This window comes from Sinohyriopsis cumingii, chromosome 17 (assembly GCF_028554795.1).
Source record: "Sinohyriopsis cumingii isolate HCF-2022 chromosome 17, ASM2855479v2, whole genome shotgun sequence".
NCBI classification, from domain to species: Eukaryota; Metazoa; Mollusca; class Bivalvia; order Unionida; family Unionidae; genus Sinohyriopsis; species Sinohyriopsis cumingii.
In genome coordinates, this window is record NC_142977.1 from 77,569,155 (window position 1) to 77,584,879 (window position 15,725).

Below are 15,725 nucleotides of genomic sequence, written 5' to 3' on the forward strand. Positions count from 1 at the left end.
AACTAGTCGTCGTCGATATTTCTTTACTTTTACCGTGTATTGTTCGACTCGATCTTTTAAGTTCGTTTGCCATTCACGCGCTTGATTGTACCTATAATGTTGCGATGCAACATCATTTTGAACGTCGATATAGGTACTCATTATATTGTATGCAGTAACCAATTGAGGTGTTTCAGCTACAAATTCCAAACACCACCAGAAAGATGTTGCGGTTAATTTCTTATCAGCTGCTTCCAGAATAAATATTTCTTCGTTTCCGCTATTTAATATAACAGATACAACCCCGGAAAACTTATCAGTTGAATGACGCCATGGATACGTTGTAAATATTTCAAATTTTGCAGCACTGAACACAAACAGCCTGTACACGCCAGTGACTGTTGCGGTATATTTGATAGTTTTATTTGCTGCGACCATGTTGCGAATCCAGATGATACTGTGTATACGATGTTGGTAATATGCCCGGGAGTAACCCCGCCGGGAATTTTAATCAGGCTAATTTTATTAACGATCTCAGGAATCTCCGCTACGACATCTTCGAGTGTTTGTTTAGTTGTGTCGATGTTCGTCTTGATATCAACGAGATTTATGTCAACGGCGTGCGGAGTGCCGAAGAATTTATCTATGGATTCATTGGTTTTTTGAAAATTTCTTCGAAATCTTCCAAAAGCGCCTACGTGCACATCATACTCGGCCCGCAACGTGGATAATTTATCATCTACGGTGTTGTAGTTGACGTCAACGTATTTTTTTGTTGTGGCATCTTCGTCGGATGTTGGATCTCTTAGCACTGTTATCTTATTCCCGTTCATGCTGAGTTCTCCCGTCATTGTGTCACCAGTATTTTTCATGTGATTAGCAACACTTGCTGTAATTTGATCTCTGATGGTTGTAAACGATATACTTGAATCCCTGATTCTACCGCCGTTGGTAAACACAGGGATATTATCCGTGACCGCACCGAGTACTCGTCGAATTGTATCATTCCATTTGATATTACTGGTTTTTAGTTTACCATGTCGATCTTGAAAAATAACAACCTCATATGGGTCAATTCCAGCCAGGTTCATAATATCAGCGAGTTCATCTTTAGTCGCGTACTTTGACAGATCAATATCATCGGACTTTTTCTTAACGCGTGAAGAAGATCTTCCGTTTATATCAACCATTATATAAGATCTAAGATCTAAGATCTGTTTAAAACGAATTGGTTTTTTGTATTCACGACTTTATGTGTTGGTTTGGATGATTTTGATATAGTGTTAAGTACATTAATTACTTCACGGCCGCATATTGGCGGATCTGTCATTGTTTGTGTGGGTAGCGTTGAATACCAAAATTGCGCGTGAAGTGGTGCAACATACTTGATAAACTCAATGGGTGGAGCTAACCCGTTTGAATCAAAATAAACGATTCCACGTGGATCAACCGCGTATGATACCCAATGAGTACCAGGTCCTGAATTCGAGTCAAGATTAATAATACCTGCTTCGAGTTTGTTTGGTTGTTTCGGTAATTGATCTCGCATAAAAACACCTCTGAAGTTTTTTATTTTTAATTGTTTAGCAGCATCAAGTAAATCAAAATTTGATGCTGGAGCATCTAACGAAGTGATCCTGGAAGCCTCAGACCTCTTCCCCAACGAGATCCCGGTAATCTTAGACCGCGTACCTTTTTTTATATCCCTTTCCTGTTGCTTTCTTTAGAGCCATTCCAGCAGCTGTTCCAACAGCACCTAATGTGGCTGCTTTTGCTACGGCTGGAGCAGCAGCAGCTATTAATGCCGGAATGGCCGCGAGAAGTGGAAAAATACCACCGGTTTTAATTGCGTTTTTAATCGCACCCGCAGAGAGATTAAGTTTTACGCCTGTTTTTGATTGTTTAGCGCCGTTGAAATGTTTAAGTTGACGTTCTGATAATGATAATTTATTTTGACCACCCGTGATCTGATCTCGCTTTAGTGATATTTTCATTCCGCAGTTTTTTGCTGAATTTGAATGAAGGTTTTTAATCTGACCAGGAGTCAGACTGACACTAACGTGATGATATGACACTTTATAATAAATACTTGCTACGCTCCAAATAATGATTAAAGATTTTCCACTGGTGCATCAACGACCCTCATTCGACCTACACCTTCAAGTAACATGGCTTTATCGCTGAGTATAACTGCGATTGCTCTATAATCAACACCGCCTGTATTTAATGTTGCTTTAAGATGTATATCAACGACAGATTGTTTTGATAGATCAAGATGCTCCAGTGAAAAATAATAAATCGGACACAAAGTTCTGAAATCATATTGTGATATTTGCAACCCAGTATCTACATTTTCATCATGTCCCATGAATGACATCAAACGATGATATGCACGTCCTATATGATTTTGTTCGTAATTTAGTTGTATATTCTCTGTTGGTTCTTGTTGCCCGTTTATCCGTAAGGAAATATTTGTGATACCTAGTTGGTCAAATATCATATGAGATCGAGTTTGATTACCTAAACGATCATGGTTCTGAAACGCAATAAAAATATGCCGTGGTGCAGAAACACCTTGTTGTGATGCTATATGCCATGTAAACTGATTGTTAACGTCAGTTTGCATACTATCCGTGCTTGTTGTTAACCATGACAACAAGGATTTACCACCTGTGTCCATGAAAGAAATCAATTTTTGTTCTTCTGCGATCGTTGGAGTCATTACCGGCATCCACAGTGAAAGTTTCGATAATACTACTTTACCAGCATCACCAATAGGTCTCCACAGAGCATCGTTATCATCACTCTTTCTTACAAGAACAACCGTGTGTCTAGCTCCAAAATAACCATTTTAACATTCCTACAAAATCCAAAAATATGCGATAGTGGAATTGTACATCAAAAACTTCTATTGGCTCCTATCAACATATTTCTACGCGCTGCAAATCCCAAGTTGAAATTTTCATTAGAACCATGAACAACCGGCCACATAGCAGCATCAGCGGTATTGGTATCGTTTCTTGGTCGTCTTATATTATACGGATCGCTTTCAGGGTTATTAGAATTATCTTTCACAAACATCATTGTGGGACCTACTGATCTTGTATAATCATCAGAATATCTTGCCAACCCTATTATTGTTGTAGCAACGTCGACATCCTTCTGAATCGCTTCAATATTTTTTCCATCGATCATATACGTGGCGCTATCAAATAATGCCATAATACCATTGTTGACAAAACCAACTTTTACTAAATCTCCGTAATTAGTATTATCCGTTTTTACAATTGTACCTTCTACCTCAATAAAAGCCTCAGCGGGTAAAAAGTATCTACTTGTGTCATGAACTTGTAGTTCAATTCTTCCTCCACGTTGATCTGGTGTTCGTGCGTCATAAGAATAAAACTGATAATCACGTACCGATTCATCTTTAAGTACAGGTGCTTCCATGTCAAATGCTGTGTCGGATACGCGCTTGAACATTTTATTGTAATTATTTTCGCCTAACACGTTGATTACCGCGTTCGGGAAGTTCCACTTCGTAAAGTTCCACTTCCGGATATTAAACTTGAGATATTATTTCCCGATTCACCGAGTCCCCGATCTGCTAACGTTGCTAGCTTTTGATTTGCAGCTTGATTTATTATTTTACTGACATCTGCGGGCATAATATCAGTACTTGGCAATTATACTGGTTGTCGTTTTCGTCTTATTAATCGTGCTAGTCTATCTTTGATCGCCGAGAGCGCCTTACCAGCAACATTGACAATTGCACCAGGAGCTTTTTCACGAACAATATCAATAGCTTTCATCGATAATTGTTTTGCAATAGGCGCTGCTTTTGGGGCTAACCTTGTAAATAATCCCTGAATAACATCACCAAGTCCGTCTCCGTAAATTGCTCCATAGATTGGTAATCGTGAGTTTACTGCTCTGACCGATACGGATTTCAGATGATTATTGTGTACTATCATCTTATTTTATTTACCATTTATCTAATCGCGGTGACTAATCATCAACGAGCTCATCAATACGTTCTCGGTAAATACTGATGCCGCCGCGAAATAATCGCTGGCAAATATCAGCTGCTTCATTGGTTATTTCTGGTGAGTTATTTCCGGCACGTTTTCCCCACATGAGAACTTCTAACCGTGACAGGTCATTGAGGATATTATCGGGACATAAACCAGAACCTTTTTTAGGTTCATCTTGAGGTGTTTTAGATACTGGTGGTTGCATTACCGGAGGAAATGATTCAGTGGTGACCGGGTGTGTGCCAGGTGAATCACTTCGAAATCTACGTGGTAAATCTGTCGGTGTAAATGTCATTACCGGCGCAGAAAGTCTTTTACGTTGTAAAGGTGGAGGAAGCTGATATGAGGGTTCATGCTGCGTTGGAGGAAGTTGATATGAAGGTTCCTGCTGGGAGAGTTGTTCTTGTTCTAGTTGTTTTATTTTCTCTTTATAAAGTCTTTTTACTTCTTTATCAAGATTTTCGTATTCTGGACCTCTGGCTTGTTTTTTGTTTCTATATACGCGATATATCCATCCAATAAGATTATCATCACTTACTTTTTCATGACGGGGTTTTAAAATATAAGATTTATTAAATATACCAAATAATATTGCTTCGGGTAGTTCTTCGCTTTTAGTATTTCTAATATCTTCGACAAACCCTTCGTTAAATTTTGCAATCAATTCTACGTTTTTTTTTTCTACTGGTTTGGGTTGAGATGCAAGTTCTTTTCTCACGTCGGCGACTTCAGTACGAAGTTTTCCAATACTTTCAAGTATTTCTTCATCGACGGGTGGAGATTGAGCTGCAGATATATCAGTTGGAAGATCTCGTAAAATCCTTTTTGTTTGTTTGGTTCTTCTTGCTATTTTTTTCAGTGTGTTCTTGCGGTTTGTTTTAATACTGGAAAAATACCCTCTTTTCTCTTCTCATCTTCCTCCTTAATATCTCCCCATATAGTTTTTTTCAACAGCCGCTGCAGCTTTCTTAGTAGCTGTAGTGACGGGTTTAAACAGCTTTTTAGTGTCTTCTTCGTACTCAGCTTGTGATTGTTGCTGCGCTTGTAGGTTTTTTCTAAATGAATCTCTAACAGGAAGAAATTTTTTGATTGCTTCTAATCGTTCTCGTGCTATCTTGCAGTATAAGATTCCGGATGTACCATTTTATTATAACATAATGATTTAATTAATATAGCAGCAGAGGAGGCGGGACCTCGCGAAGACGTAATTGTGTAAACAACGCGCATAATAAACTAGAAAAAATCACCAACGACAATGGAGTAATATTAATTAGACAAATTCCATAGAGACTCTCTCAGTAAAGTGTCGACGCTTTTTTAAATCTGTCGACGCTTTTCTTTTTTCCGATCATTTGTAGGAAGGCTTATTTTCGACATTTGGACGTTTTTCGACCATTGGTCTGTTCGTCTCCTCTGCTGCTATATTACATACGAAACGCAGAAGATAGTTAGTGTCTGCCTCACAGTGTTTGCTTTGGTTCTCTCATTTGAACTCTGTTCTATTTTCATTAGACATATTGACGTTTAATACCGGTTTTATGATTGTTATGTTGGTTTAACGCCAATGCTCAGCACAGGATAGGTTATATATGGCGGCTAGTATATTTAGCTGAAGAAAATTCCAGAGAAACCCAGGCAAGATCCATCGACCCACAGGAAGGTGATGGGAAGCTTTCTCCTATACTTAGGCTGGCCGAGCCGAACATTGGTTTTAAACAATACTTTATCTTCAGGTGGAAAATTCTCTTTGTTGTACGTATATCATAAACATATTTTATAAATGTATACATGTATAATATTCATATTCAGTGTATATTCAAGACTTAAAAGTGTATGAACTGGAATTCCATTTTCGAGATCAAGTACTTGTGAGAGTTGGTCACCAACTCTGGTTTTAATTGTAAGACAGGTGAGGAAATTTATTTTTCATTTATTTCCAGCCTGTTAACCGTGGTGGTTTAAATTCGCAATTAAAAGTCTTGTACAAATCAGATCATCGGCTTTTTAAAGATCGCGGAAAACGGAGATTAGGTTGTGATCACGTTTCCTTTTTGCATTGAATGGTAGCTTTATACTTGATTCCAAGCATACAAGTTGATCCTGAGTGGGTGTTTGTTGCGGAACCCGCTTTGGTTTTGTGATAACCAATTGTTTTATTTTCGATGATGTGCTTCTGTCTGTTATTAATCATGGTCTCCATAATTTTACATATATTGTTGGCAAGTGAGAGTAGTCTGTACGAGTTTACATCTGCGGATCCTTTCCAGGTTCTGGATAGGAGTGACAATTGCTTGTTTCCAACGTGTTGAAATTTCTTCCGATATCCAGATCGCATTCTACAGATACAAAATCGTCGGTTCAGTTTTTCTGGGAGAATTTTTTTTTGAAATTTCATAGCCCATCGTATCCTCCCCGGGAGAGGTTTTCTTTCGGCTAGGCTCCTTTCTCCATTAATGTATAATGAAATATATATTTAAGGGGTTTGTATGGTTACGCCTGTCCGCGAACAAGTGAGGGTGTTCTTGTTCCACCTTGTTCCGGTGAATTTGGAATTTAGTAGAATGGCTGGAATTTGAGAGACTATTTGACTAACTCTTTCTTTATATGTTGTCAATCTGGGGAGTTTGAGGGTTGAGAATGTAGTTTTTCCCCTTTGTTTCTTAATTTAAGCCAATAGTTGATTTGCGTTTGTCTTGTGGCTTAGTGACTATCAGAATTCGTTTCACGTCGCGAAATCGCCTCCCTTTATATCCTGGGCTCTGTCTTTGATCTGTCTTTGATAAAACAAGTTGGGTATCCCAGAGTATTTGGAGTGTGCTTTGATTTTTTCGCTCACGTGGGTCTTCTGCGGGCATATAACATTTCGGTTTAATTGGGCTTGCTGAATTTTTAAGACGAGCTCCGGGATATTTTAGTAAAGTCCCCTATAATCCGTTTGCAAAATACGCACTAGGCCTATTGACTCCATTTCTCATGTTTCCTATGTTTTGACTGTCAGTAGCTCTTTTGTACTGGGTTCTCTGGTTATAAGATGTATGTAAAGAAGGGTGCAGACGGGTATGAAGTTGTCTACATTGAGTACTTGTGTGGCTGTGATATTCTTGAAAATTCTTCCTTGTTTGCCTGCTCTAGAGCAGTTTGCATATTATTGGTTTGGGTGTCGTTTGACTCTTTTTTTTTATTTTATTTAGTTTACTTGTCTTTCATCTGTAGAGGGTTAACTTTTTTATCGTGAGAAATTTTAAGTTTTGGGAGTATAATTGAGTTTCCTCTTTATGACCTTGGATATGTTTGAGGTCTGCGTTCGGTCTGGTTTTTATCTAGGGTTGAATGAGGTTGGGGACTCTGGAGTGTATTGTTTCTCTATTTTTACCTGTTTTTGTTTTTGCAAGTATCTTATGTTCTTTAGTTTATGATGTTATTTTCCCTGGCCGTATAAGGGCAGTACCGTGATATAGAATGATGAAGGCTCCTGTAGTTTGCCTATTTTTGCTCTTTGAAGTTGCATATTCCTACGTGTTGCCATACCACACCCCACCCCACCCCCGCATTTATCATATCTAGGCTTGAGTTTGCATTTTGTGGAGAAGTAAAACTATCCTTTGCATTGTTTGTAAAATATGTTTTTTTTCTATTATATTCCTGGACCTTGTAACGGATGTCATATTCTCTAAGGCGAACAATTATGGGTGGAGTTTGTATAAATTATATTAGTGCTGCAGTGAATGTTTTTAAATTTTTTGTTTTTAAGGCTAGTTGTACTCACTACTTCGTGTCCATAATTTTTATTTTATTAACTATTAATTGAGTTTCCTTCTACAAATTTATTTATATAACTTTTAATGGAGTGGTTTGAGCTTTTCTATTTGTTAGTAACATTGGGGGGTGGGTGTGCTTGTTGTGTTGTGTCAAGTGAGTCAGTCGATATGGGCCGATATTTAGCTAATTCTACATATTTAGCTACCTATATAGAGGTTGCACATCAGACTACAATGTAGTTCTTCTTAGTGTTGATAATATTAAAGTCACTGCCCCCTTCTTGTAAGACCTTGTTCCTTGTTTGGGTTGCTTCTGACACGAATAACATTGATATTTACTTTAGGACTTGTAATAAGATAGTTCATTCTCTGACGTGGTATTCGTATTTGTCTTTGATTGTGTGAGCATTGATTGTTTGGTTTTCGGCGCTGTTTGCATTTTTTGGGTTATTATTCATCTGCTCTGTAATGTCGCCATGTCTGTTTTGTGTCCATGAGTTATTGGTGGCTGCCTTCAGAATCGAGGTTCCTTTTCTACGGAATGATTGCTGATTGGTTTGTTGGTTTTATATATCTTGCCAGTCCATATTGCGTTATTTTCCTTTCACCTGCAATGGTTGTGGTTATTTTAGGTTTGGGGCGGGGACCTTAATTAGTCCTGCCAAAATAGTTTTAATTGGACTAATCGAAGTTACTTTAGAGATTGCAGCTTTTTTGACTGCATATCACATTAGTGCACAGAGACTGTTGTTGTTGTTGTGGGGTTTAACGCCATTTTTCAGCACAAGATCGGCTATGCATGGCGGCCAGTATAACCGGTGGAGGAAGAACCCTGGAAAACCCAGGGAAGAATCACCGACCAACGAGAAGCTACTGGCATGCTTTCCCACGTATCCACGCTAGCCGAGCCTTGGACTCGAACCCACGCTTATACTCCTTCTTGAGAAGTACAGTCCGTTGTTTTATCGTCTGAAAATGGCAAGGACAAAGCAAAGATAGCAAGAAAGAGTAGTGGTGAGAAACTGCATCACTAACACCTTTATATATTATTCACTAATATACATAACCTTTATCTTGATCTGGTCCTCTGCATGCAAATAATCCCGGCTGGGATTAGCACGCAGTGGAAGAGAGTGAGATATATTCAACATATACGTACTACCTGTCTAAAAAACCTTGTTTTCTTAGACAAATAGCCTTACTATCATTAAGACCTAGTTAAAATACAATTGATAGACCTCAAAATGTATGTTTTGCTTTAAAATAGTAAAATATTATCCGCTATAAATTTGGAAAAAAAAAACTTTTCAAAAACTCACTTTATAGAAATAGTAGTGTGAGACCTGTAGTTTACTCTGAATGCAAGCAAGCAAAGCAACAATGGAAACTGAGACTATGCCTACAAGATCAGTACCAACAGGCTCGAAAATAAAGCAGTATTTCAACACCGTAATAGAAGATACGAGGATGATTGTCAACCACCCAGAGGGATGCCAGACCCTCGACTTTGGAGACGCAACATCCGCGCCTAGACAAAGCGAAATACTGATGGCGCTGCATACACTCGGCATGGACATAGGCAAGATAGAGGCCCTACAAAATGGAGGGATAAACAAGTACGTTCTCTATCCAAAAGGCAACCAACCTCTGATCGAAACAGATACACTTGAAATAAAAGGGATGCCAGTGATGATTGCAAAGACGGCCCCTTTCATCAGGGAAATCGAACCGAGAGCGACAGAAGTAAGCATTATGGGACTACCGCTCGAAGTGGATAATACAGAACTTATTCAAAAGATAGAAAGGAAGATGGGAGCTAAAGTTATCACACACAAAATGGCCACTGTGTGGAGCTTTGCCCCAATTAAATCAGGAAATAGACTCATCTATGTAAGCAGAGAAGACGCGAAGAAACTTCCGGTCTTCTTCTACGTCCTCGGATTTCGTCTAAAATCGTGGTACAAGGGGAGTGAAAATGATAGAACGTGCCCCATGTGCCAACAGACAGGACATGTCCCTAGGGACTGTCAGGCCAAAAATACCCACCCAGGGGGAACCTATGCAAGCAAGGTGGCTACCCAAAAAAACCCACAGCAACAACAACAACAACAACAACAAACAGGAAATCTGGAAAGAAGTTTAGAGATACTCAAGCTTATAAAGCAGATAAGAGAGGAAAAAAATACAGAAGAAGAAATACTAGCATTACCGGAACTTGACATAACGCAAATTGAAGGACAGAAAACTTTGGAGTGGGAGAAATAACTAAGCCCTAATAAAACCGGAAGGGCCCCCACACAGAGAACTGAAGGAGATGTAACTACCATGAACAGATTCGAGGGTTTACAGATAGAGCAAAGTCAAAAAGAAGAGGGAACAAATGCACCCCTAACATCTACACCTCTACCCAAGAGAAACAGGAAAAGAAGAAAAGCAGACTCTGTTTCTCCCCAAGAGAGGGCTGCATCGCCCACAAAGGGAACCAACCAGAAATCTCAAACAAAACAAAAGAAGATAAGGGAAGAGGAAGAGACTGACCGAGAGAGTGAAAAGGATGCTATTGATGATGAAGAGGAGGAGGAAACCAACCAATACAGTAACCCAGAAGATGAATCGGAATACGAAACAGGGACAGATATGGAAATGGATACAGAAGAACACACTGATAAGGAAGAGACAAAAGAAACAATTAAGACAGATGCAACAGAGGAAACAAACAGCTCAGTGCAGGAAACAACTCCCATAAACACAATAATATCAGAGAATCAAATTACATCTAGCTCATCTGAGGAGGTTGGGGAAACCAGTGCCCCCATCACCCAAATTTCCCAATAAACATAAATAAAAATATAATTGTGATAAGGTATAACCATCAATGCAACACCCTGGTAAGAGACAGGAATGGAAGGAATAAACTTACAGCTCCTGTCTATTAATGTTAATGGAATAAATAAAGACAAAATACTAAAATTTCCTAAAGACTTAAAATACGATATATTCTTCTTTCAAGAAACGCACAATGGGTTTAATAATGAGAACAGGATAGCATGTGAAAGTTATTTAGATGGCATACTTTTAATAAATAATTATGAAGGAAATGATATTAAGGGGGCAGTAGCAACTCTTATAAAAATAAAAGGGGTCTGGTTTGGGAAAGATTAGAAGGGAAATTTTTCAAGGGGAGGCTTTTGCACATTATTACTGAAAAAACACATTTTATTAATATATACATGCCAGCAAATAGGGATCAAAAGAAAACCTTTATATAAAATTTGTCAAAATACCTGGAAAAGTATTCAATGGAAAATCTAATTTTAGGGGGTGATTTTAACTGGGTAGGTGAAAATATAGACAGAGAAGGGGACTTAGCTCCAAATGACATAAGAATAAAACCGGAAATGGAATTTTTTATAAAGAAACATAAACTAATAGACATATATAGAAGGCGAAATTTATTAAGAAAACAATATACATATGAATACAAAACAAATAAAGGAAGTAGGTTAGATAAATTTCTGTGCACCAACTATAATGAGAAAACACATAAAGAAGCAGAGATAATTGATTTTAAAATTTCTGATCACAGACTTATAAACATGACTATGGAAATTTCAAGTAGGATAATATGGGGAAAGGGAAGGTGGATGTTAAATAACTCCTTATTAAGAGATACCAGCTTTACACACGAAATTAAACAGGAAATAGAGAATTTTAAACAAAATAAAAATTTGGATGTTATGACAGAATGGGAAGTTTTAAAAAGAAAATTTAAAGAGATTGCAATTAAATATTCAAACATCAAAAGTAGGAAAATGAAAATGGAAAGAGAGGCCATTAGATTCCAACTCCAAAAAACAAATAATAGAGAGTTAGAAACCAAAATAAAAAACAGATTGGATGAATTATCAAGGGAAGAAACTAGAGGGAAAGAAATCAGGGCGGGAAAATTTACTCATATATATAAAAAGGCAGAAGGCTTATATAAAAGAGAGGAGAAAAGGTTGGGGGGAAGATACTAGATAAGTTAAAAGTAGCTGGGAATGAAATAGTAACAGAAAAAGAAAAAATTATGGAACTTATTAAAGAATTTTACCAAAACTATATAAATCGCAGAATATCACAGACGAAAAAATAGATGAATATCTCAAAAAAATCCCCTGCGAGAAGATTACGACAGAACATAGAACCTTTATCTCGTAGAAGGAAATAACAGAAAGCATCCAGACCATGAATAAAGGGAAATCACCAGGACGAGATGGACTCTCCGCAGAATTCTATATGAAATTCTGTGGAGAGTTGTTGCCCATTCTTGAATGGTTATATAATAATATTCTTTTAAAAAATAACGAAATGACTGAAACAGTGAGAGAAGGGATTATTATTTCAATATACAAAGGTAAAAGAGAAAGAGATGACTTAAAAAACTGGAGGCCCATCTCCCCTAAACATGCATTACAAGATTTTAAGTAAAATTCTAGCAAATAGGTTAAAAAAGGGTATGGATCAAATAATTAATATAAATCAAACATGTGGACCTAAGAAGAGAGTCTTACAAACCAACATATTAAATATAAGAACGATTATTAAAGATATTGAAAATAAAGGACAACGACAAAGACAAAGATATAGACGAAGAAACTCCAAAGGGAAAAACAGACAATGACAATGAAACGGACTTGGAAGCGACTTTGAATTAGACATGGAAATCCACTCAGACTTACAAACATCAGAAAATAGCAACCCATCAAATGAGGCTCTGGAGACTCTCCAGAGCCCCATATAAATACTAAAATAACAAAAACCCAAACTAAAAAATATAGATAAACAGCCTAAAGTAAGTGATGCGGCACCTTGGAGTGTAGCTAAAAAATGGAAGAATCAAACTTCCGAATCGCTACTATCAACAGCAACGGGATAGACAAGGCGAAAACAGAAAAAATAGCCAAAGAAACAAACTTTGACATAATAATGATACAAGAAACTTACAATGGCATTACGCCAGAACTAAAATTTTTACTAGAGGACAAACTCAATGCAGTAGTTATACACAGTGAATTTATTAGTAATGATATAAAAGGAGGAGTAGCAACGATAATCAAAAACAAACAGGGAGTAAGTTGGGAAAGGATAGAGGAGGGAGAGTTCTTCAAAGGACGATTAATACATGTAAAAATCTTAAACTGGCATATACTAAATGTGTATGTGCAGCTAACAGGAATAAAAAATCAAACTTTATCGAAAATCTATCAAACTATCTACAATCTTATTCAATGGAAAACCTAATTATAGGGGGAGACTTCAATTGGGCAGGGGACGAAATTGACAGAACGAAAGACTTAACAGCAAGCGACAAAGCACACAGGACTGATATGATAAACTTACTGAATAAACATCAATTACAGGACATCTACAGAAAACTCAACTTACCAAGGAGAGAATTCACTTTTACTTACAAACAAAACCAAGCAAGCAGAATTGACAAATTCTATGGCAATTATTATGACACTCTAACCTATATCAATACAACAATAACTAACACCAAACTATCAGATCACTATATGGTTACTATGGACCTAAGAATTAGGACAAGGGAAAAATGGGGACCGGGACAGTGGAAATTGAACAACAAAATCTTAAACGAAATTGAATATACTGAATTAATAAAAGAAGAAATTAAAACCTTCCAAAATGCAGAAAATATAAACATAATAAAGGAGTGGGATATCCTTAAAAACAAAATAAAAAGAACTTCGATTCAATACTCAAACAGACGAGCGGAGAAACAAAAAAAAAGAAAAAAATGAACTTAAATCAACCTTACAAAAAACGACAAACGACGAGGTAAAAAAACAACTGACAGACAAAATAAAAAAAAATCGAAGAAAATGAGTACCAAGGGAGAATAACAGGGGCGGGTAAATTTACAGAATTAAACAATAAAGCAAATGACTTGTACAAAAGGGAAGAATTTAGAAAAGGGTGTGGAAAAATTATGAACTAAATAAAAATAAACAATGTAACCTACACGGAAAAAGAAGATATTTTAAACAATATTTTTAGCTACTATAAAGAACTCTACACGACACAAAACATAGATCCCATCACAATCGACAGCTATTTAAATAATGTCGATTGCTTGAGGATATCATCAGAACATAGAGACATATGTGATTATGTTATCACAGATGAAGAAATCCAAAAGAACATAGCTACACTAACTAAGAAAAAATCGCCAGGAAAAGATGGACTAACCGTGGAATTCTATCAGAAATTCCACGGTGAACTAACGCCGATCCTAAACGCCTTATTCAATAATATATTTTTAAGTAAGAAACATATGTCTAAATCAATGAGGGAGGGGATTATTACACTGACATATAAAGGAAAAGGAGATAGAGACGCGATAAAGAATTGGAGACCAATATCACTTCTAAATACAGATTACAAAATTTTAAGCAGAATACTAACAAACAGAGTAAAGGGGGGGGGGGACAAATAAAATAATAAATGTAAACCAAACCTGTGGGGGAAAAGGGAGGGATATACAAAATAACATTTTAAATATCAAAACCGTAATAGATTATGTAAACGAAACAGGTACGAAGGGTGCTATGGTCCTCGTCGACCAAGAAAAAGCCTTTGACCGATTAGAACAAAACTATATACAGAGTGTATTAAAAAAATTTGGCTTCGGACCGAACTTCCGAAAATGGACCGAAATCCTATACACAGGGATAACTTTATGTGTACAGGTAAATGGGAAATGCACAAAAGAATTTGAAATACAACGATCAGTGAGACAGGGATGTCCACTATCAATGCTATTATGCGTAATGGCAATAGAAATCTTAAGCCACAAGATAAGGAATAACCCAGAAATTGAAGATATACAATTACCTAACCTAAAAATAGAACTAAAAAGGCTCCAACATGCAGACGATTGCACCAACTTTATAAGGGAGGGAAAATGTTACAAACACTTAAAAGAAGAATTTGAAAAATTTGGTAAAGCGTCGGGTTCACAAATAAACCACGACAAGACTGAAATTTTAAAAATAGGAAACTGGAGGGGCAACCCCCCCCCCCCCCCCCCCACCTCCTTAGAGATACGGTAAAAGCTCTAGGGGTACATTTTGGGAAAAAAGAGACCATAGAAAACTACAAACAAACAATCAAGAAAATAAGAGAAAATGTGGAAATCTGGGCCATGGCGCCACTATGCATCATGGAGCGGACCCAAGTGGCAAAGACATACCTATACTCCAATATTAATTACATAATTAAGTCTATAGATATAAATAACACAGTTTTAAAAAGGATAGATAAAAAAAATAATTGACTATGTTTGGAATTTTAAAATGCACTACGTAAAAAAAGAAACACTATATCAAGACAGAAGTAGAGGGGGCTTGGGTCTGCCAAGCCCCTATTACTAAAACTAACAAATATAATCAACAGATTCAAAAAGATACAACCAGACCCTGTCACAGCATGGGAAGCACTATATATATACTGGTTTGGTTTCACTTTGAGAAACCGACCAGATATATATAAAAACAATAAGCTGACTAAAAAACTGGAAGTACCTAGAAAATTTAGATACATCAAAGAAATACTTTTAAAATATAGAGACAAAACGGAATTATGGAATTTAGATTTAAGTCAAAGTTATGCATGGATTAGAGAAGAAGAAATGAAATATATGATATGTAGAGTAGAGCAGAATAACTGGGGGATAAACTGGGGAAAAAAACTTGGAAAAACTGGGGAAAAATAAGATCTGTAAAAATACAAAGCATAATTTTCAAGTATCTACACGACGCCTGGCTTACAGGCGAAGAAGCAATTAAACGTCGTATGATTAGTATAATGCCAAAATGCCCTTTATGTAAGAAGGCCAACTTCACCAAACTACATACGATAACCCAATGCGACAAAAGTAAAAATAATAGGA